We start from the raw sequence: 20,977 nt of genomic DNA on the forward strand, positions 1-20,977 counted from the left end.
CCCGCGAAGGTGCGTGCATTGGCAATTTGTTCCCCAAACCAGGAGGGGGAGAGGGGTGTTTGGCAAACGTGGGTGATGAGTTATTCTGCTCTGATCCGTTACTCAGGAGGTGCCTGGATTGGTGGTGTGGGGGTGGATGCGTGGGTGGGAGGGTGAGTGGGAGGGGGGGTTTTGCTTCTCTCTGTCTCCAAGTCAGGCACGGAACACGAACTGGTTTTTTTTTTTTTTTTTTTGCTTTTCTCCTGGAAGAGTGCAGACACACATTGCGCGAAACCCACAGCCTTTCGCGAGAGAGACAGCTCGAAACGCTCTAGTTTATTTATATAATCACCCCCCTCCAACACCCTCTTCCCTTCCCATCCTTCCCCAAGTTCCCTGGAAATCCAGCTGAAGCATGTGGAAGCGGGGCAAGCGTTTTTGTTTGGGGTTTTATTTTTTTGTTTTGCTTTGGGGGGGGTTTCTTTGCACACAAAAATATAAGTGAAGAAGATTTTGCAAGGTAGGTTCCTGTGTGTGTGTATGTGCGCGTGTGTTGTGCCTGGGGCTTTTTGCAAAGTTTTCTGATTTCAGTTGTTGGATGCTTTTGCAGGCAGCAGACTCTGCTGATTTGTTCTGCTCCCTGCCTTTTAAAAACCTCAACGACATTGCATTTCCCCCTCTTAACCAAAAAAAAAAAAAAAAAGGAAAGAGTCCTAGACTGTCGTGTCGTGCGTCCTGTGTATTTGATGATTCCAGCAGGAAAAACGTGTCCATTTTTAAGAAAAACCGGGGGGTGGGAGGGTATTTTGGATTTTTTTTCCACATTGTTGCAGAGTTTCTTACTTTCACTTCGCACATTTTTAGGAGGTTGGCTCACTCTCGTAATGTTCTTGCAAACGATGTTTTAATTGGGAAAAGGTTTTAAAGTCAGCAGCAGCAGGAGGATGGAAAGGAATTGGCTTTTCTTGAATACAGAATTTGCTACCATTGGGAATAGACAGACAACCTATATAGATTGTTGGGGTGCAAATTAAGTAGTAAGAGTAAATGGTAACAAAATAATAATAAAAACTCTGATGCAAGAATGAGAGGCTGTTACGACCTCCAGCCACCTGTAGAGGGAAATCTTTATACATAGTAATCTTTTATAGCTGTATCTATAGGGAAACTAAGGAGAATTACATGTTCCAAACTTTGCTACTCTCTATATGCCACAAAAAGTGCAAGCTGTTTGGTTAATTTTAGGGTGCTTGCCAACTGCCAGAGCCCTTTAGATTAAGAGAAACGGTGTTATTTAGTATCTCCTGATTCTTAGCTACAACCAAGGTGGAGACTGAAATATCTATGATGCAGGTTCTGGTTTAATGCTGTTTCACTGGAAGAAGTGGTTATCAACAGGTGTTTCGCCTGAGAAGAGTAGTTTTGATTTATTGATCATTTAAAGGTGCGTTTATAATCTGGACAATCCAGGAGGGTTTTATTGTTCGAGGAAAAGAGAGTCATTTCATTGTTTACAAAGTGGCCATGGGCATTAAGTGGTGCATTGGTTTAATGCACCAGCCTTTTACCACTGGAGATCACAGTTCAACCTCTGAGTTTTTTAAGGTACTAGCTAAAATAATAATCATTTTATATATGCAGTATTCTATATATTTACATGTAATGTCTCGTATAACACCTTTCATCCAGAAGGATCCCAAAATGCTTTACAAAACTATGGCTCTGACCTTCCAGCTGCATGTGCATGGGTGACCCCATCACCTAGATGGAGCAGATTGACTTCACTGTGGTTCTATGCCCCAATTCCAGAATCAGGGTCAATAGGCACAAAAATATGGAGGAGATGCTCTAGCTCAAGACTGACACACTGGCAGAAGTGTGGCCTCCAGTGTCAAGGAATGCTGTAGGTCAGGAATGAGGTGCATCAGACGGGTGGAGAGGTTGCAGTGCACCTGACTTTAAGCCAGTGCTTTCAGTTCTCATTCTCATGGGTTCCAGATTCACCCAGGATTGTGCTGGTTTGTTTAACTACAGAACTGGAATATTGGGCTTCCAGCAGCAACATACTGACATTGTGAATTAGAAACTGCTGAACGTGTCTGGTGTGGTGCTGTGCAGCCCTCACCTATGACTCTTACACCCCTGTATCTTCTGGTCCCTTCTCCCTGGACCCCCACAGAAAAAAATTACACAGATTTTGAATTTGTTTAGCTGTGACTTAAATCCACTCCTATCTGTCTCCCCCACATCAACAGTCTGGACACCCTACTGCAGAATAAAGCGGCTGTCCATCTTGATGCACATTTCAGCCAGATTCTCACTCTGCTTGGTGAAGATTGGTATGGGACAAGTCTTTCTTCTCTGCTTCCCTCTCCCCATGCCGTTGCAACAGCCAGGACCTGTCATTGGCTGATGACTCCACCAGTACAGGGTTCTTGGTCAGGCGTGATGCCATTGTGCTGTGAGGTGGTGCCTCTGATTTCTGATTCAGTGACCTCTATCTCTTCTTGATCAAAAAAATGAATTGTGGTCTTTCTTCCTTTCTATTAGGCAAAAAGCATTTGCATTTCCAGTTCTCCTAATCTGCTTCTGTCTTCTGCCCTGAAGAATCAATCCTCGTCCAGGGGAGACAGCTTGGTCTCTTACTGCTTTGTGGTTTTGCTACTTGAATGCTCTGAATGTAACTTCAGATAATTATTGCCACCATGTTGAGACCAATTCAGAAGCTGAAAATTGTCTTTCTAATTAGGCAAAATGTATATGCATTTCCAGCTCTCCTGATCTGCCATCTGTGGCAGAGTGGTGCTTTCTGATGCACTTAGAATCATAGAATCATAGAATCATAGAATATCAGGGTTGGAAGGGACCCCTGAAGGTCATCTAGTCCAACCCCCTGCTCGAAGCAGGACCAATTCCCAGTTAAATCATCCCAGCCAGGGCTTTGTCAAGCCTGACCTTAAAAACCTCTAAGGAAGGAGATTCTACCACCTCCCTAGGTAACGCATTCCAGTGTTTCACCACCCTCTTAGTGAAAAAGTTTTTCCTAATATCCAATCTAAACCTCCCCCACTGCAACTTGAGACCATTACTCCTCGTTCTGTCATCTGCTACCATTGAGAACAGTCTAGAGCCATCCTCTTTGGAATCCCCTTTCAGGTAGTTGAAAGCAGCTATCAAATCCCCCCTCATTCTTCTCTTCTGCAGGCTAAACAATCCCAGCTCCCTCAGCCTCTCCTCATAAGTCATGTGTTCTAGACCCCTAATCATTTTTGTTGCCCTTCTCTGGACTCTCTCCAATTTATCCACATCCTTCTTGTAGTGTGGGGCCCAAAACTGGACACAGTACTCCAGATGAGGCCTCACCAATGTCGAATAGAGGGGAACGATCACGTCCCTCGATCTGCTCGCTATGCCCCTACTTATACATCCCAAAATGCCATTGGCCTTCTTGGCAACAAGGGCACACTGCTGACTCATATCCAGCTTCTCGTCCACTGTCACCCCTAGGTCCTTTTCCGCAGAACTGCTGCCTAGCCATTCGGCCCCTAGTCTGTAGCGGTGCATTGGATTCTTCCATCCTAAGTGCAGGACCCTACACTTATCCTTATTGAACCTCATCAGATTTCTTTTGGCCCAATCCTCCAATTTGTTTAGGTCCTTCTGTATCCTATCCCTCCCCTCCAGCGTATCTACCACTCCTCCCAGTTTAGTATCATCTGCAAATTTGCTGAGAGTGCAATCCACACCATCCTCCAGGTCATTTATGAAGATATTGAACAAAACCGGCCCCAGGACCGACCCTTGGGGCACTCCACTTGATACCGGCTGCCAACTAGACATGGAGCCATTGATCACTACCCGTTGAGCCTGACAATCTAGCCAGCTTTCTACCCACCTTATAGTGCACCTTATACTTCTCCAGCTCCTTTCATCTGCCCTCTTCTTAGAGCCTTTGCACAGTGTGTAGTCTCCACTGCTGGGTGACCATATCCAGATTGCTTCACACAGTCATGCTCTAGCTACAGTTGCACAATCATGTGCACACAGACACGTTTGTGCACACACGTGTGTTTCCAGCCATGCAGATACATTTGCACAACTGATTCCATAGAGAATGTTTCCATCCAGTGCAGAAGGAGTTTTCCAGCCTGACTTTAGATTCTCCGCCCTCTTTCCACATGGTGGATGCCATGTGAAGCACTGTCATTTATTAGGGCACGGAAGCATTCTGGGTACTGAAATAACCAATACTAATAACTAACTACCCATTGATGTCAACAATACACACATTTACACCATTTGAGGATTTTCCCCAGTGTTTCTTAAAGCAACCATGTAGCTTGTTAACTGTGTCAGTGTCTCAATTCATATGCTCGTACCTTGCATTATAGTTCCTCATGCTTTGCGTGATCTCCTGCTGCACTGATTCGCGTACATCCAGTTGTGCCCCACAATGGCGCTTATTTCAAGGATGTCATGTGAACTAATTCTAAAGTGAAGAACTTTTCTTTCGAATGGTGGTAATATGCACCATCTTGCAATATATTTGCAAAGTACCAGCTGCATGGTACACTGGCTGTTAAAATAAATTGTGACTAGCGTAAGGTAACATTTGTTCCAGGCTTTCCATTACATCTATATTTATCCACTTAAGAACAATTGTCTGCCACAGCTAGAGATCTAGGCAGTCTCCATGGTAAAAGAGCACCTGAGCTTGTACACTCTTGTTGAGACAATCTCTGTATCTAGGCAGCCACCCAAATTCCATTCTATGTCCTATTGGCTCTTGGAGTTTTCTCTGAGAGTCAAAAGTAAAACTTACTCTTCTACTCATCTACAAATCTGTGAATTGTAAAGGGGAACAGGATGAATAGGCTGGTGCAGAGGACAACATTGCTTGTAAGGGAATTCCATGAGGAACTCACCAGCTGAGAAAACTACCTACAGAGTATTAATGGTGGAAAGATGCATTGGCCAAACAATATTTTGCTCCTTGCATAGCACCTCTCATATTGACTTACAACCATCTATCAAGAAGGGCTCAGAACACCGCTGCGTGATATGTTAGTAGTAGTACACTCATTTTACAGAGGGGTAAATGGAAGTACAATGTAGATGAGTGAATTGCCCACATTTGCAGTCAGTCAGGGGCAGAACCTGGAAGACAACACAAATACAAGAACTGTCTAGCAAAGAGACTATCCCCTCCCTGCTTCAGGATGTACGTCTCTGAAAGCCACCTCAAACTGCATTGACTTTTTCCTGGCTCCACATTGCCAGGTGAGCTCATGTCACTCTTTTCTTTTGTTTTATAATCCATGTTAAATTAGGGTAAAGACCCTGTTTTAATAGTGTCCGGCATTGGTTTCCCATGCTGCCAGGATGACAAACAAGGTCACTTCTTAGCAAGATGGTTGCTCCATGATATTATAATTGAAATATGTTCTTTCAAATATACACAAGATGCAAAGTTCTTCTTACCATGATGTGTTCCTTCCCTCTTCAAATCCAATCACTGGCTTCCCATCACCTTTCACAATGAGATTAGACTTCTCATCCGCACCTTTGAGGCTCTGAACAGCTCTACTCCTGTCTTGGTCTCTCCATTTGTATCTTTCACTCTGACTGAGCCCTTTTTCCTAGCCACTTGCTTTGTATCTTTCTTCTACTCTGATCTTTGTCTCTCCTTCCCAGATACCCCTTACACCTACTACCCTCCATTTACTCAGATCTCTCCTGGAAACACACCTCTTCTGCAAAGCCTACTACTGATTGCCTGCCTAAGCCAAAAAGATCATCACACATTTGTCTAATGCAAAAATCATTGTATGGCTGAGTTAACTTTCCTCTGCTCATCAGTGCAAGTTTCTCTGCTTTGTTTTGTCTCTCCATTTAGATAGTAAGCTTCCTGGGGCAGGGACTATATCTTCCTCTGTATTTTGCACAACCCTTAGCATGCTGTCAATACTTAACTCATAGTTACCAAAGATCTTCCATCTTGTTGGGCTGAACAAAACAATTATAAACTTGTTTTAACACCTGGAGCCCAGTTTTCAGACATTGATACCTGAATGGAATGTCCAGCTATGGGGTTGGACTGCCCTTTTAAAATAAATATGTTTGAAAATTTGGCACACAATGTTTAGCACGCTGCTAGTTTTAGAAGAAAGGGGGGGTGTACCATAATAAAGAAGATTGATATTTTCCAAGTAGGATTTTTATGCTAAGTTCATGATTAAGCAAAAATTCCAGACAGTTTTTAAATACAAATGTTGAACTACTTGTGAAATAATTCAATATGAAATTAAATATAATTCAGTTTTTAAATTTCTGTTCATATATTCCTATAATAGTTGCAATTCTTGCAAAGGAAACACAAAAACTATCTATAATTATCTGGAATTTACCAAAAATTGTATAAAGCTCTTGAGGTTCCTCAGCTGGCTCTGCAGCCGAAGTTTATAGCACAATGGTGATAGTCTGCACTTCTAATATCACCCATCCACAAGAATCTCCAAGCATTTACCAATACTCAGTCAACCTCATGACAAAGCCCCTTTCCCCTCTACCTATGGTCATCCAATGAGGTAGACAACTATAAGTACATTCCTCTAACTGTATGTAAATTTAGACACAGTGAGGACAGGTGACCTGACCGGGACCTAGGAGTCTTGAGTGCCAGTCCTTTGTTATAACTACTGGTCAACATTAGCACAGGGGAATTTGAAGAAAAATATTGACTCTATTGTTATCCCTTTGGCTCTTCACTGGCAGTCATTGGTGCTGTGATCATGGTACACAAAACAACCACAATGCAATGGTGTTTCTGAAGAATTTCATAAAGAAACATGCTCTTCAGACTGTTAAGTGTGGCTGCTCCTTCCTGTGTCTCTCCCAGTATTTCTTGTCTTGTCTGTCTTGCCTGTTAGTCTAGGAGCTCTTAAAGTTTTTTGTAGAGCGGACCAGGCTACATCTTAATGCAGAGAGAATCTTGTGGACACTTCTACTCCCATTTCCAGTCTCACACACACCACCTCCTTTCCATTCATATGAAATAATATCACTGTATTAAATACAGCCTTTGTTTATGTGGAAAAGGAATAGGTGGAAAAGTATTTTGTTTTTAGCTTCTTTTTAATGTGATTTAGCACCTTGGAAAAAATGAGAGCCAGTACCATGTGACCAGTTACCCCTCTGTTGGAGTCCAGTAAATATTCTGTAGACACTGGTGGTTCACCAACCATAATCTAAGACCCATTGGTTTTGCTTGTAAATGGTGAGGCAGAGATTGCCTGATCTTTATGTCATGTACAGGACTGACCATGCTGTTAGTCCTTAACAAATAGATATTAACTATTGGCAACAGAGAAAAAAGTCACTTGTGGTCTGTATATGCTGGTCCAATGATCCTCCAATTCTCATTTGTACTGCTGGAATCCACTACTTCTGATGTTATTTTTCTGTACCAGTGAATCCACATTTCCAAAAGTATGACTTCTGGGTGGGCGGCAATGCCAGAAACATTGACTTGTGTAACCTAGGAACTGGGCATTCCCTCTGCAGGTTAGTGGCAAAATGACAGCTAAAGTAACCCAGATTCAAATGCAACACCAACTTCTCTGGTTCAGTAGCAACTCTGCTGTTCCAATGTGTTGTAATTTTTGATTGCCAAATTAAATTGCATTGGAAATTAGGATACAACAATTAGACAGGAACAGTGAACATCGAAGGCCAAGAGGAGAAGAGTGATTGAACAAATCTCGTCATTGTAACCCTAGTTACCTCAACACACCCTTCACCTCATCATGTCTAACTTATTGCTAAATGCACTCTACATCTTACTCCTTTTCACAGGGTATCCAACCATCTTCCTCCTCAAGATGATTTGATTTCTGCTGCTGATTGAGTTATTTGGCTCCATGTTCTAACTACCATCTCAGTAAAGAAATTCTGCCTTGTGTTGCTTAAATGTCACTCATCTCCCTACCCTGACCTCTAGCACTGCCTGGGATGCTTGGTTTTGAAGTAGTTAAAGCTTCATGCAGCTTTTTAGCATCTCTTCATAACCGCCTCTTCTCCTTTTTTCTACCACAAGAAGCTTCCCAAAGTTCCCCAAATTATTGTTGCATGTTTTTCTTCTCATTGATCCATCCATCCTGCAAGATGGTTACCAAGCATGAGTACACACTATGCTAAAGGTAATGGGTCTTGTTCGTGAAAAGTTCCAGGTCATTATTTAGTGAAGGTCAAATTTTAACAGAAAGCCCAATCCAATTCAACAATGGATTCACCAGCAACGGTATCCCAGGTGTCTGAAATATAGTACTGCACCTAATCTAATTTTTTTCCCCATCAGTGTGAATTTCACATCAAGGAGTCATGTGATTTTATATATATATATATATATATAAATATACCATGCTGACATATTTAAACCTTTGTGCTTTCTTTTTTCTTGATCTAATTATGCTGATGGTTTTCATCTTTTAATCCTAGTACCCCCAGCTACTTTTTCTAGGGCCTGACTTTGTATCCAGTGAGCAAGATCCTGTTCCAGTGTTACCTCCTTGTAAATTACTTTTTAATATAAACAGAACAAATACACATAAAAAATCCAAGTAAAGAAAACTGCAACTATACCAGGTGTTTCAATCTGCTGGGGTTCAAGTTGGTTATAGATAGCATGTAACATACAGCTATTAATGTAATGCATATGAGATGACAGTAATACACCAAGTGGCCCATTTTGTTGGTTTGATGGCCTGTATGTTCAGATTCTCTGAAAAGTCTATAAATGGAAGCCACATCTATTAATCACTAGCAGCGTTTGTCCTTCTGGCACATGAATTTTAATGTAACATACACACCTCATTGTTGGAGGGAATGTAATTTTTATGCTTCTTAAATTATGGTCTTTCTGATTATTTATAATATTGCTTTGTCCTTTATATAATGCCTTTAATACACAGTCTCAATGTTTTAAAATGCCTACTGAACAGCCTGGTAAGGTAGGTAAGTGTCAGACCCATTTTATAGTTGGATAAACAGAGGAATGGAGAGGAAAAGTGCCTTGCTCAGGGTGACACACAGAGCTGGGGGAACATTGAAAATGTTCGTGGAAAAACATTATAATTTAGATGAAAAATTTCAGACCAGCCTTGGTCCTGCAGCAAATCTGGGACTAGAACCCAGGAATCAAGACTCCCAGTCCCCTGCTCTAACCACCAGTTAACATCATTTCTCCATGAGGGCCTTTCATTAACTTAAACTTTGCCACACTGAACAGCTCCTAGCCCACTACGTCATGTGTACCTCTAATTTATCCAAATCCATTTGAATTCTATTGCTCTATCCTCTGGATTTTCTGATTCCTATATTGTCTCATCAGAGATAACTAGTGTTTTGTTTTATTGTTCTTTATTTTTAAAGAAATGTGTATCAGTGATTAATTACATAGAAACAGCTCCGTTCTTAATGGGGACCACTGCATGGTGTGCTCTGGATAATCTGATACCAGGTAAACAAAGAAAGTCCTAGACCTTATCATCATGGTGCTACCCTCTTTACTTCTGGTCACTCTGTACTCCCTTTATGTTTGTAAAGTAGCAAGAGTCAATCCGCTGTTTGTCAACTGGAGAATGAAATCAAAATACTGGTGGGTGTCACCATGGTTTAGGAGAATTCTGTAAATTATATTCATGACTGGGATGTGATCCCTGGCAGGGCTGGGGGCATTGAGAAAGTAGCACTCAAACTAGCAAGGAGTGAGATGAAAGGAGAACATGAGGGCACTTTCCCCATCATTCTGCAGTAGTTCCTCTCACTGATTCTGGTCTTGATAAGACCGGCTCAGCTGAAGACTACCACCCAACCAGAAGGATCCTTATTTCATGATGTGGCCTTGAGGTTGAAGGATCAAAAGGAAAGATGGGATTTTTCCATCCCTTTCAAAAAGAATGCCCCTACTCATGAATGTCTCAAGGGCAGGCTGCACGTGCTAGTCTGCCCCCTGCTCAGGGTAACTGAATTAGTTTGTGTTTAGCAGGCCAAAGGTGTCTTTTGAACTGTAAACTGTATGTGTTGATAACTGATGTTTGTTGTACCGATGCCACTGTCTTTGGAGCGCAGAGAGCCCTGGAAGGTTTCAAGAGTCAGAATGGTCTGCATCGCAGGTAGTACTCATCAAAGAACACCATGCCATAGTTCAGCACCTGTTCTATGCAGAGTGCAATGTATCTATACGCACTGTTCCTTCTGGTAACAGTGAAGTTTCCCTTCCAGTTCGAGAGAAGAATACAGAATCCATTGATTTAATTATGCCTCAGTTGTTAGGGAGGCCTAATTCTCTGGGAACCAAGAGATTGCTGATGACTATAAAATATGAAGATGGAAGATAAATTCTCCATTTAACATTTATCAGAAGAAGTGGGAACTGTTGTTTGCAAGGTACAGCATCACCTGCTAAAGATTCTTGCCTTTCCTTTGGATTGGTTCCGTTGTTGTTGTTTGATTTATTTAAAACGAGTGATTCCCTGGGCATTGTATTTCATTTTAGCCCAGCCTTGAGTTGGGTTCTAGCAGCAGCTAGAGAAGGTAGAGAAACAGCTGTCCTGCTGAGGTGGAAATTACTCACTCCTGCTAACAGGGATTGTTCTTGTGGGAGAGGTTTGGTTCTTGTTGGAAAAGGCGAGCGCCCTCCTGGTTTATTCAGAAGATGTTTCATATCCTGTGGAAGAGCAACAAGTTAGTTCTTGGAATGCAATGGGTTAGTTTTAAAAAAAATCAGTCAGAAGAAGGGGAAGAGGTAGAGACTGAAGGAGGCCCCTCTACTGTTATGGAGGGTTTGCGATCCAGCAAGGGAATGGTTCACTATTCATACTTTATCACCAGGTTAATCCTAGCTTCACAGCTGCGCCTGTGTCTTCTCATACCACCGGAAACAAGCTCAAGACAATGAGCCCTTCCATTGCATTCTCCTCCATCCTCACAGGACTAGGAGGAGGAACTTTAAGCATACAAAGTCGGGAGGGAGACTGGGGCGCATGTAATCACCACCCCATTCATGTTAGACACTGGCAAACTCCCCTCTGGCATCCGGGAGCCAGGCAAGGCTCCGGTGGATGCCTGTGCTTCCTGAAACACATGCTTAGCCTACCATGTCTGTTCATCCAAGCTGCTCTTCCTTGAAACTCCTTGAAGATGGCATGTTTTACAGCTGCATGGGTGTCCCCATCTGAGGCCCTCATGTGACACGAGCTGTCTTCAGTCCAAGTACCAGTGTCCTCCTGCCTGCAAGACTCAGTCCTGCAGCAAAGGTCATGCCTCCATGCGCACTTGCTAAAAATAATGGCCAGGGCTGGAGTTCTGTGCGAGGGTTGTAATGTAGCAGCTCTCTATAGCCGAGAGAGGCAAGTCCTGGGTTGGGGCGTGCGGGGACGTGCTGATGGCAACGCCTCTGATCGTGCTTTCTGGCAGCTGCCTAATAACAAAGAGGGCTCGTCGGCTCTTTTAAAAAGCCAAATCTCTCCCTGCGCCTGGCGACGCCTATGATGTGATCTGTAATAGCTGTGATTTTTCCCAATGTTGCTGTATCACTAGCAGTAGTTGGCCATGTTATTGTCTGGCTACAAAAGAGAGAGAGAGAGAGAGAAGCAGCGTTACTTCATTGATCGCAGTGTATTGACATTAGGAAATTCATTGCGAAAGAAGTTGATAATAATTAACTGAGTTAATAAATAAAGAATGTGCTATACAGATTAGACAGTAAATAACTTACTACCTTCTTGATTCTCCTTGCATTTTGTTTTTCATTCAGTCAAGGTGTGAAGTGGGTTGGTTGGTGGGGATTGGGAGGGGAGGAGGTAAAATATGCACTCTTGAGAGAGACTATTTTCACCCCATCAATAAACCTTTTCTTTTCCTAGGGTGTGTGTGTGGTTTTTTTTTTCGAGTCTACCAGTCACGATTTTAATTTTTAGCTACATGCCTTGTGCCATCTTCCAACAACAAGAGATCTGTTTAAAAATAGCATCGACCTATTGCGCTCGCCTTTTGTGGATATTTTAAGAAGTAGCTGTGTCCTTTTGTCTCACAACTCAAGAGCAAGCGAACTCACCTTGAAAGGTCCTGATTACCTTACTCGAAAACATACAATGACTTTGGGTTGGCTCCCTACCCCCCATCTACCGGGAAGCCAAATATATTAATTCTTTTTCCCTCCTAATGCTTGTAATATAGTTTGGGGGGGGCATATTTTCTGGTTTGGAGATGGGCAGGATGGCGAGTGTGAAGGACCTTTCTTTGCCAAATAAACTCTGCATTTGTCAACAAGACAATTCCTTTTGTTTGGTCGCTGCTTCGTGCATGGTGTATGGTTTTTTTAAATTATTATTATTGTTAATTTGGGGGCGGTGGGGGTGTGTGTACCACTGTATAACATCAGATTTAGCCATTTGCGTATAGCAGCATTATGATTTTTAATTGCAATTTCATTTGTTATTCTCTCCCCCACCCCCTCTCTCTGTATAATCTGGATCATTGCTCTCTGTAGCTGATTCCGTGGGAGACCAAGCAGAGTGCGTGGGTGCAGAATATAGAAAGCCAGAGCCATAGAATCTGTTATTTGCGTCACTCTTGGAGACGGGGTTGTTTGCCTGACAAATATACAGAATTAATCCTAGTTTTATCAATATCTGTCTTTTGCTACAATAGCCAAACACGAGCGTAAGGTGGTGGGGGGGACTAGATGTTGCTGAATGTTGATGGTTTTTGTCCAGAAAGCTGCGGGAGGGTGCGAGTGTGTGCAGGAGAGGGGGTGTTAAAATATATTCAGCAACCCCTGTGCTGTTTGCCTGAGAAATACAAAATCTCAGATTTTATTCCTGTTTCTGTTTGCTACAGTTGCCAAACATGGGATGGGGAGATGCCCCTGCATGGTCTGTCTATGCAGATTTCTCTCGCTCTCTGTGTTTTTCTGCGTGTGTGTGTGTGTTTAAAATATATCCATACCCTCAGGGCATATTTTTCCCCCTCTCTCTCTCATAAATACACGCACACCCCATAGGATTTTTGTGCAACTGTGTGGAAAGCTGCATAACACAAAATATGGGGCTTGCTAATTAACTCTTTCCCTCGAATTGAAGTGCTTTTCTGCAAGCACAAAGCTCCGAGCACAGACATCTTTTATGATGAACTAGAGCCTCTGAAGAGGAGAATCTGAACGTGACGTCAATAGCTGATAACTGACGCAGCCTTGCAAAGGAGTCTCAGGCTGGCTCCTTGTAGCCTGCAAGCCCTAATGATTCTATTTTTTCCCAATCCCCCCCTCGTAGTGAATGACTAGAACGCGCACACACAAACCAGATTTCATGTATAGCTATATATAGACAGAAAGCTTCTTTATTCTCTAAACAAAGGAATTTGTGTGTTTTTTTTAAAAAAAGCATTGAGTGGGGTGGAGAGAATTAAAGAAAACCCTTTCTTTGTGCATCCAGTGTATGCAACCATCGCTCTGTCTCTCTCGGCAAAACAAGCTTCCCTGCCAGAACCCCACGTTGGTGCATAATGTTAAAGTGGTGCATGGTGGTGGTTGTGTTTTGGTGGTTGGTTGGTTTTAAAGCCCACTTCATAAAGACCCTGCAAGTAGACAGACACAATAATGCTTACAAGGCAACAGGCAGAGAGACACAGAGAGAGACAGGCTCAATACAACTGTGGATTGGGGTTTTGTGTAATAGGACAGCATGGAAGGCGGTCGTTTTTTTTTGGTTTTGGTTTTGTTTTGTTTTTAATTCTCTGCCATGATGCACCTAAAGCAACCGTGGATGATGGTGCAGAAAGAAGCGGGGGTGATTTTGGAGGGGGGGGGGTTGGTGGGAACGTATTGCACATTTAATGTTTTGGATGTAACGTTCCAGCGAAATGGCTTTGTGTGTGGATTTTTTTCCCCAGTACCTGCTAAAAATAGCATCAGGGTTTTGATCGCGTTCCAGAAATAGACAGAGGGTTGCACTTGTATAAAAAGAGAGCGCTGATGGAAGAAAACCTGGACATCACCGCAGTATTTTTTTTCCAACTCCTGTCTGGAAATTAATTGTTGGATTTTTCCTCTCTCTCTCTTTCTCTCTCCTCACCCCCCATTCTCGTCCCGTCCCTCTCCCGCCCCCCTCCCCCAAGCAAGGAGTTCCTGTTTGGGTAAGTAGTGATATTTCCTGTGCATGCTGCAGAGAGTGACTTTATTTTATGCATGCTTGGTTTTATTATTTTATTGTTTCTGTTAAACCGAGGGGGAGATACTCGTTTGCATAATGAATTTGGTGCATGCACGGAACCCAGAGACAGGGAATTCTTACAGAAAGGGGAATCACCCTGTCGGTAAATCTCTGAATCAATAGCGAGCTGCAACTCTCTCTCTCTCTCTCTGTCGGCGCTATTGAGTCCTTCATTCTCTCTGTACCTATCCACTCTCTCTTTTTATTTTTCCAATGGGTGGCTAGACACACTGTAATGGCAAAACTCGCTCCGCAGACTGAGAGGGGAACTCTCTATAGATTGCTTACAGAGAGCCTGTCATATGCTGACACTACAGTCCCCTTATCCCTTGCAGCTCGACCAGGGGAAACTACCGAAGCGCAGGCTGTCTGGGAGCTGTCCACTAGCTGAGGTGCTGAAATCGCTGCACCGGCTGCTTAGCTTGCGCTGGAGGAGTTCACTTTCTTTATTCGTTCGATCTAGCCGCTGTCTGTAGGTGTAATGGCTTTCAAAGGATGTTGTAATCTCTGCCGCACTCTCTGAAGGACCCCGGAGGATGCTGAGATCCCTGCTTATTCTAAGCTAAGAGTGGCTGGGCGCTTCCCTCCCATTCAGGTTTCCCCATCCGTGCGTAAACTCTGCTGCTGACTCTGCTCGGAATCGCCTGCCCTTCCCGCCTGTGTGTTTGAAACAGTCTGTACCTGATGATGGTGCTTAGCAAAATAAGAGGCTATAGGTTGCTTTATTTGGACTCACCCCTTCTCCTCCCACCTCATTTTCCCCCCTCTAAGTGCTCACACCTTCTACAGGCCGTGTGTGTGTGTGTTGTTATTGCCTTTCCTTCGCGTCCTTAGTCATAACCTCACCAGAGGAATTGGTGGAATGACTGAATTAGAGGCGAAGTAGTGGGGCGATTGTTGTGTGTACGAAATAGATGCAGGGTTACTTCAATGCTACAAACACCAATCATCGCCTTTTGGAACCAGGGATATTCTTGCTAAGCTAGGAGCATGCAGGTTTATAGGCATTTCAGTTAGCAAAAACATGTCAGCAGGTTGCGTTAAATCACACATTGACACTGTACAACATTCACATGCATCAACCCATTCTCCTTAACATGAGAAGGAAGAGGAAATTAATTCCCGACCTGATGGGGGTGGGGGTGGGGGGTCTTTTAGCCGCAGACTTATTTCTATACCTGCAAGGAGTAGAAATATTAAAGCCCGACAATAACAAAGCAGATTTCAGTAAGTACATCTAGCTAGCTCAGCGAGACAAAAAGCAAGCTTATAAAATGGTGCACCTACCACTCCAAGCCCAGCGACAGTTGCGGATCCTGCAGACAATGACATGATGCAGACATGAACATCAGTATAGCATAGGACATATTTATTTGTTTGTTTGGCAAAAGCACATCTTGGCTAACATTGCAGGCAGTAACTTTATATATATAACAAGGCATCGTTTCTTGCAATTAATAAAACACAAGCCGATGTATTCCTAGCACAGTAGAATGCCACCCACTAATGTCCTTAATGTAGAAATCGTCCCTTTCCCGAGCCTGCGTGGTCGTATTTACAAACTGATCATTTAAAAAAAAATCCACTTACAACACGTGTAGCCAATTACTGTAACTCTTAATATAGCTCTATAAAACAGTCATTAGCAACCAGAAATGCTGCCCTCCTTTCTCCCGCTCCCTCCCTTCCCCGACCCTCCCCTCCTAGATCATTGCATCTCTTGGCACAATGCATAAGATTACCCTTAACTGGATCCTATTAAATAATTCAATGGTGGCGGTGTAATTTTGGTTGGAAACTGCACGGATTTCCAAGTCGTGACTGTAAAAGTGAGTAATGTGCGCTGGCTGCGTCATGGCTCCAGTCACAGATGGTTCCAAACTGAGCAGAAATCGTGACTTCGACTTGAGACGTCCCCTCTACATGAAAAGACCATCCAATCAAAACGGCGTCAGGGGGGCAGCTGGACTCCTCGGATCTCGCTTTCTCTTTGCTCTCCCATCCGTGCGTGTGTGCCTGTATGTATGTGTGTGTATATATATATATATATGTGTGTGTGTGTGTGTTTATTTATATATGTACGTGTGTGTATTTATATATATGTGTGTGTGTGTATACACACACACACATACACACACACACACACACACCAAGTTGCAGAAGGGGAAAGGAGTGGAGGGGTTAATCTTGAGGAATCTTCTGCACTTAGCAAGATCGTGACCCTCCCACACAGTACAGTAACTTATATACATACCTGGAGGAAGGAATGCTTTGCTTTGGGCTTCCTAAAAATATTTGGTGATGGCTGCACCCTCCAACATGCTCATAGGACCGGGCACTGATGCACCCACAAAGGTAAGTGATGGGGGTTTAAAACTTTTTAATATTGTGATCAGAATCCCCAACTCTGCAGTCAGCCCGGACGTTCGGTTGTTTCGCTTGGAGTTTCTAAAGCAAGCTGGTGTTGTTCAGAGCAGTCCGCAGTGAGGCTAGCAATACTTTTGAGGGAAGATGCAGGGGCGCGTAGGTGGTTTGGATCTAGAAGTGTGTGTTGTGGTTGTGGTGATATTCCCGGTGTGAGTTTAGTGTGCCATTATAAGCTGATAAGGCAGGAACTTTGCCTCTCTGCACCTCATTTTGGAGAGTGTATATTGATCAGGGACAGTATTTTCAGTGTGCGAGCAGACAAGAGATTAACTTTCAAGTTCTTGAGTTATTGTTAGTTCTGCGAGTCCTAGTCGATCTTCTGTACGATATCTTCAACTTGAGTAGGAACCCGGTTGATGCCTGGGGGGAAAGTGGACACTAATTTGCCTTTATACTGCTGCTGATCGGCACTAGGGAGGCTCCTAATTTCCAGCAGGCTTTGTTCAGAAGATCTCTGGAGTAGTTCTATGACACATTCATGGAACTTTTATTAACTGAAAAGGGGGTTGCTTGGGCTGAGTTGAAGCTTAGAAGTCACGATGGTATTAATAGTTGGTAATAAGTGGAAAGTAGGCAGTTTCGTCTCTCTTCCCTCCCTCTCCCCCCACCCCTCATATCTTGGGTGCTCAGTCGACTGATGAATTGATATTGGTGGCATACATTGGCCATTGATGGGTGGCAGCATCAGCATAATTTGCTGACAAATGCCCTGGCTAGTTTTAGATTACTTTAGCTTCCTTCATTGTTATTAGACTTTGGGCATCTCATTGTCTTAAATATACCTGGAATTAATTGCTGTTTGGGTATATGCATAATCCAGGTCCTCTCTTGATTTGATTTATTATAATTTAATTGTGTCTCTTTTGTTCTGGGATTGCATGGCAACACTACTGAACGTGCTCTTGTCTAGGATTTGTTGAATAATTAGAAATGGAAATGTTTCTCCCCCCCCCCACCTCTCCCCCTTTCGAAAAAAAGGAAATGTGAGGCGTCTCCTGATTGGTGGGTGACGATTTTAGTCCGCACCAATGAGCTGTCTGCCTGGTCTCTATTTATTTAGTGCTCAGGGGGAGAGTTTTCTCTTTACGCAGCGCCTGTGCACAGCGCTAGACCCTCTGCTCGGGAGCAGAGAGATGGGGGGACATTCCGAACTCTACCTTGCTCACAAAGCCCCCAGATCCTGCAAGCCTGGGCTCTCAGCTCCTTGGCGGGGAGGGGGAAAGAGGAGGACAAGAGGGGGCCCACTGTGATGGGGATGGGCTAGGGGAACCCCCCCCTCCTCCCCCACCGCTTCCTCTCCTGAGTTGGGTACATCGCCTTGGGTTTGGAGAGGGACTTGGTCGGGATGGAGGGGGTGGGGAGGGATCCTGGTGTGTCTGGGAAATAATCAGCCGATCGCCTTTGGGTCGTGTGGATATTTTGGTGGCAGCCGGATGGATGGATGTAGGAAGCCGCAGGAGACTTTGTCCTTCGCGAATCTTTTTGCGGTCTGGGCTTGCTGTATATAACTACCTAGCCGGGAAGCCCTTACCCCAAAAAGCATTCGCGGAGGGCGCATTCGCCGAAGGAGCAGCAGCTGCGATCGCCGAGCATTGGACTTATCTAGACTCTCTTGGCTTCTTTACCTTCCCCCTCCCTCCTCAATCCGGCTCCAATCCTTCTGTCCTGTGTGTATATGTGGAAAGAAATAAACACCCTCTCCCCTTCCCCACCCTGCTTGGTCACCGAGACGTTCAGTTATTCACCCTCGTCTTCCAGCCTAACTTTGTAATCGACTTTTGCCTAACGGGGCGGATCACACGTTTATTCGGGTCCTTTTATTGTGGATTGTATTTAATTATTTTTTCGTAAAAAAAATAAAAAAAATAAAACTTCCCAGAAGTTCTCAGCCCCTCCTCCCCCCACCCCCAAGGATTTTTTAAAAAGGGGATTTTCAGTGGATCGAAATGATTTAATTAAAAAAAACCTGAAGCGGTTCATTAAACTGTCTCTTTAGCCGGGAGATTGGGTTTATTTCGAGGTGGGGAGGGTGGGATTTTCTGGGATCACCCCATAAAAAAGGGAGGGAGGAGGAGAGGGAGGCGCACGAATCAGCCGCGGTTTGGGGGAGACCCCAGTTACCAGGAGATGCACCATGGAAGCGCTTGCCAAAAGCGCCTCCCTGCACACTTCCACCCTGATTTTAGGCAACTTGCAGCCCGTTGATTCCCCAAATCATCCTTTCCCCAACACAAAGTGGCCCCGAAAGGGGTAAAAAAGGCGGAATCCGGGGGGAAACCCAGCCGAGGCGATGCTTTTGGGCGAGGTGATTGCAGGCGAGCAAAGCAGCATCAGCTCTCTGGCTCTGAAACTGCCTTGTTCCAAGCACACAGCAGTGAGAGCATCTATACAGGAGTTAGGAAGGCTGCATTCCTTCTCTTTGCAGTAATTACCAGGGGCGGATTTCGTGGGCCACAAATCAACCCCCCCCCTCCCTAATTGCTGACCCCCAAAAGAAAAGCGATTTAAAAAAGTATACCCGTGAAGATCAGCCCGGGGAAATAGATAGGAGCTGAGCAGCAAGTTGGCAGTGGAGTGCCCGGCTGACGCAAGACAGGGGCCTGTGGTTCAAACGTCTGCAAATTTTTTTAAAAGGGATTATTATCTAAGATCGGAACTGTTAAAAACCACCAGGGTTCCCCTCCCTGCACCCCTCTACTCTTCACAGAGGGGGATCCGGCTCGGAAAGGGCTGGCTTTGTATTTGAAAAAAGTCTGCATTGAAGACCCATAGGGCGAGGAGCACAACCGAGGCAAAGAGTTAATATTTCTCCAGAGATAAAAGATATTTTGAAGCCCTGGTTGTACTTTATAAGAGAGTGAAAGGCTGGCTAAGGGATAAGCAGGGAAACAAGGCGAAAGCAAAAGCACCTTGCTGTTTCCCCGCACGCCTACCTTAGCCAGGACACGTAACTGGCTTGGTGAGAACAAAGGTGGAAGGGTCACAATATCTCTCAAACAGACTTGCATATTCCCAACTGTTTGCTCTCTCCCCTTTGGAAAAATAGTGTTTGTCCTTTCCAATCGCCAGCAAACCTCTGTCCAGGGCTTTATGCATGTGAGCATCTTTTAAAGGGAGACAAGGTTTTAGAGGGAACTTAAAAAAAAAAAAAAAAAGGAGTGATGAGACGGATCAGCAAAGATCAGGCTATGGAAACATCTTCACCATTTCCTACTTAGCCTGGCCCAAGGGAATTTAAACCAAAGGTGATTTTTGGGCAGATCAGAAGCGAATGTAAATCCGAGCCACCGTGGTTTAGATTCACATCTCTTTACATTGCCAGCCAACTGTTGCTACCATTCTGGGGACTGCTGCTGCAGGAGTGTGAACGGGGACTTCTCCTTTCAGCTACATCAGGGGGCTACTCCCAAGCTTTGCTCTCCAACATAGGGGGCAGTGAAAAAGAAAAGCGAGGCATTTGTTTCTCTTCATTTTATCTTTTGGAAGACTTCCTTTAATTGGTGGAAAGTTGGAAACTTGCATCAGCCCTGATCATTTAAACAGCAGCAGCAGCCTCCACGCAAGGGCTTGGGGGCTGCACCTTAAGAAACATGGCAAATACCCCATTCCTAAACCTGATCAACCAGAAAAACAGCCGCGGAAAGAGGCACCTTTTGGATCGATTAGATTCTCCTAGCGGATTAATTTGCAGCTTCTTTAAAAGGGTTATAGTTATTGATGGTTCCCTCCGCCTCTTCCAGACGGATACCCAATTCACAACATTCCCTTGACTCCACTAAGGGCCTCACTCTGACACCAAACAGTCTTGTCTATTTCATTTCTTTATGAAAAGCAACAGCCAACCCCGCCCGCCAGCTCAGGCTAATGCTGGTTTTAAACTCCCTGAAGTTACGAGGTGCAGTTGCTTTAGCAAGGGAGTGGGTCAAGGGGCGGGGGGCTTTCCTCACCTTTACTGCTAACTGTTTTGCACTGAAGGGTTTGTTTGATTTGATTTTTTGAATGAATATGAGTGTTACAGGCGAGTCTGGGCAGATTCAGATCTGCCCCTAGGCAGCAAAAATGTTTCCCTCCTACATTTCATAGCTACTTTTAAATGTCTGACTGATCAGAGCCCAACTCTCGCTAACACAGCCTGGGTGTCTCCGCAAAAGCGAAGGTGAGTCAGGAGGATGCGCACAATTCCTCTCAGAAAGTGAAGTTCAAAGCTCCAGGGGGTGGGAGGGGATGTCTGCGCCTCTCCCTCGCCTTTCCCCCAAATGTTTAGCTAACGTGCTCTGCATTCACTTAACGTGCTGTCGATC

General features: G+C 44.2%; 2 long non-coding RNA genes across 11 annotated transcripts in view; one reads left to right on the top strand and one right to left on the bottom strand.

The window, feature by feature from the left end:
• The first annotated feature begins 247 nt into the window (after positions 1–247).
• Positions 248–20,977, top strand: part of LOC144930657 (uncharacterized) — a 99,250-nt gene continuing 78,520 nt past the window's right edge. For 8 of the 10 annotated variants that reach the window (XR_013635946.1, XR_013635947.1, XR_013635948.1 and 5 more), the window contains exon 1: positions 248–499. This is a non-coding gene — a long non-coding RNA (uncharacterized LOC144930657). Of the gene's footprint in view, positions 500–14,154; positions 14,173–16,382; positions 16,605–20,977 lie in introns of those variants that run through there. The other 2 variants (XR_013635951.1, XR_013635950.1) reach the window with 2 other exon arrangements.
• Positions 8,421–16,100, bottom strand: LOC140912856 (uncharacterized). The gene is made up of 4 exons (XR_012159404.2): positions 15,992–16,100; positions 15,537–15,565; positions 11,135–11,603; positions 8,421–10,705 (listed from the first exon to the last, which is right to left on the bottom strand). It is a non-coding gene; the product is annotated as an uncharacterized LOC140912856 (long non-coding RNA).

This window comes from Lepidochelys kempii, chromosome 6 (genome assembly GCF_965140285.1).
Source record: "Lepidochelys kempii isolate rLepKem1 chromosome 6, rLepKem1.hap1, whole genome shotgun sequence".
In the NCBI taxonomy this organism is placed as follows: Eukaryota; Metazoa; Chordata; order Testudines; family Cheloniidae; genus Lepidochelys; species Lepidochelys kempii.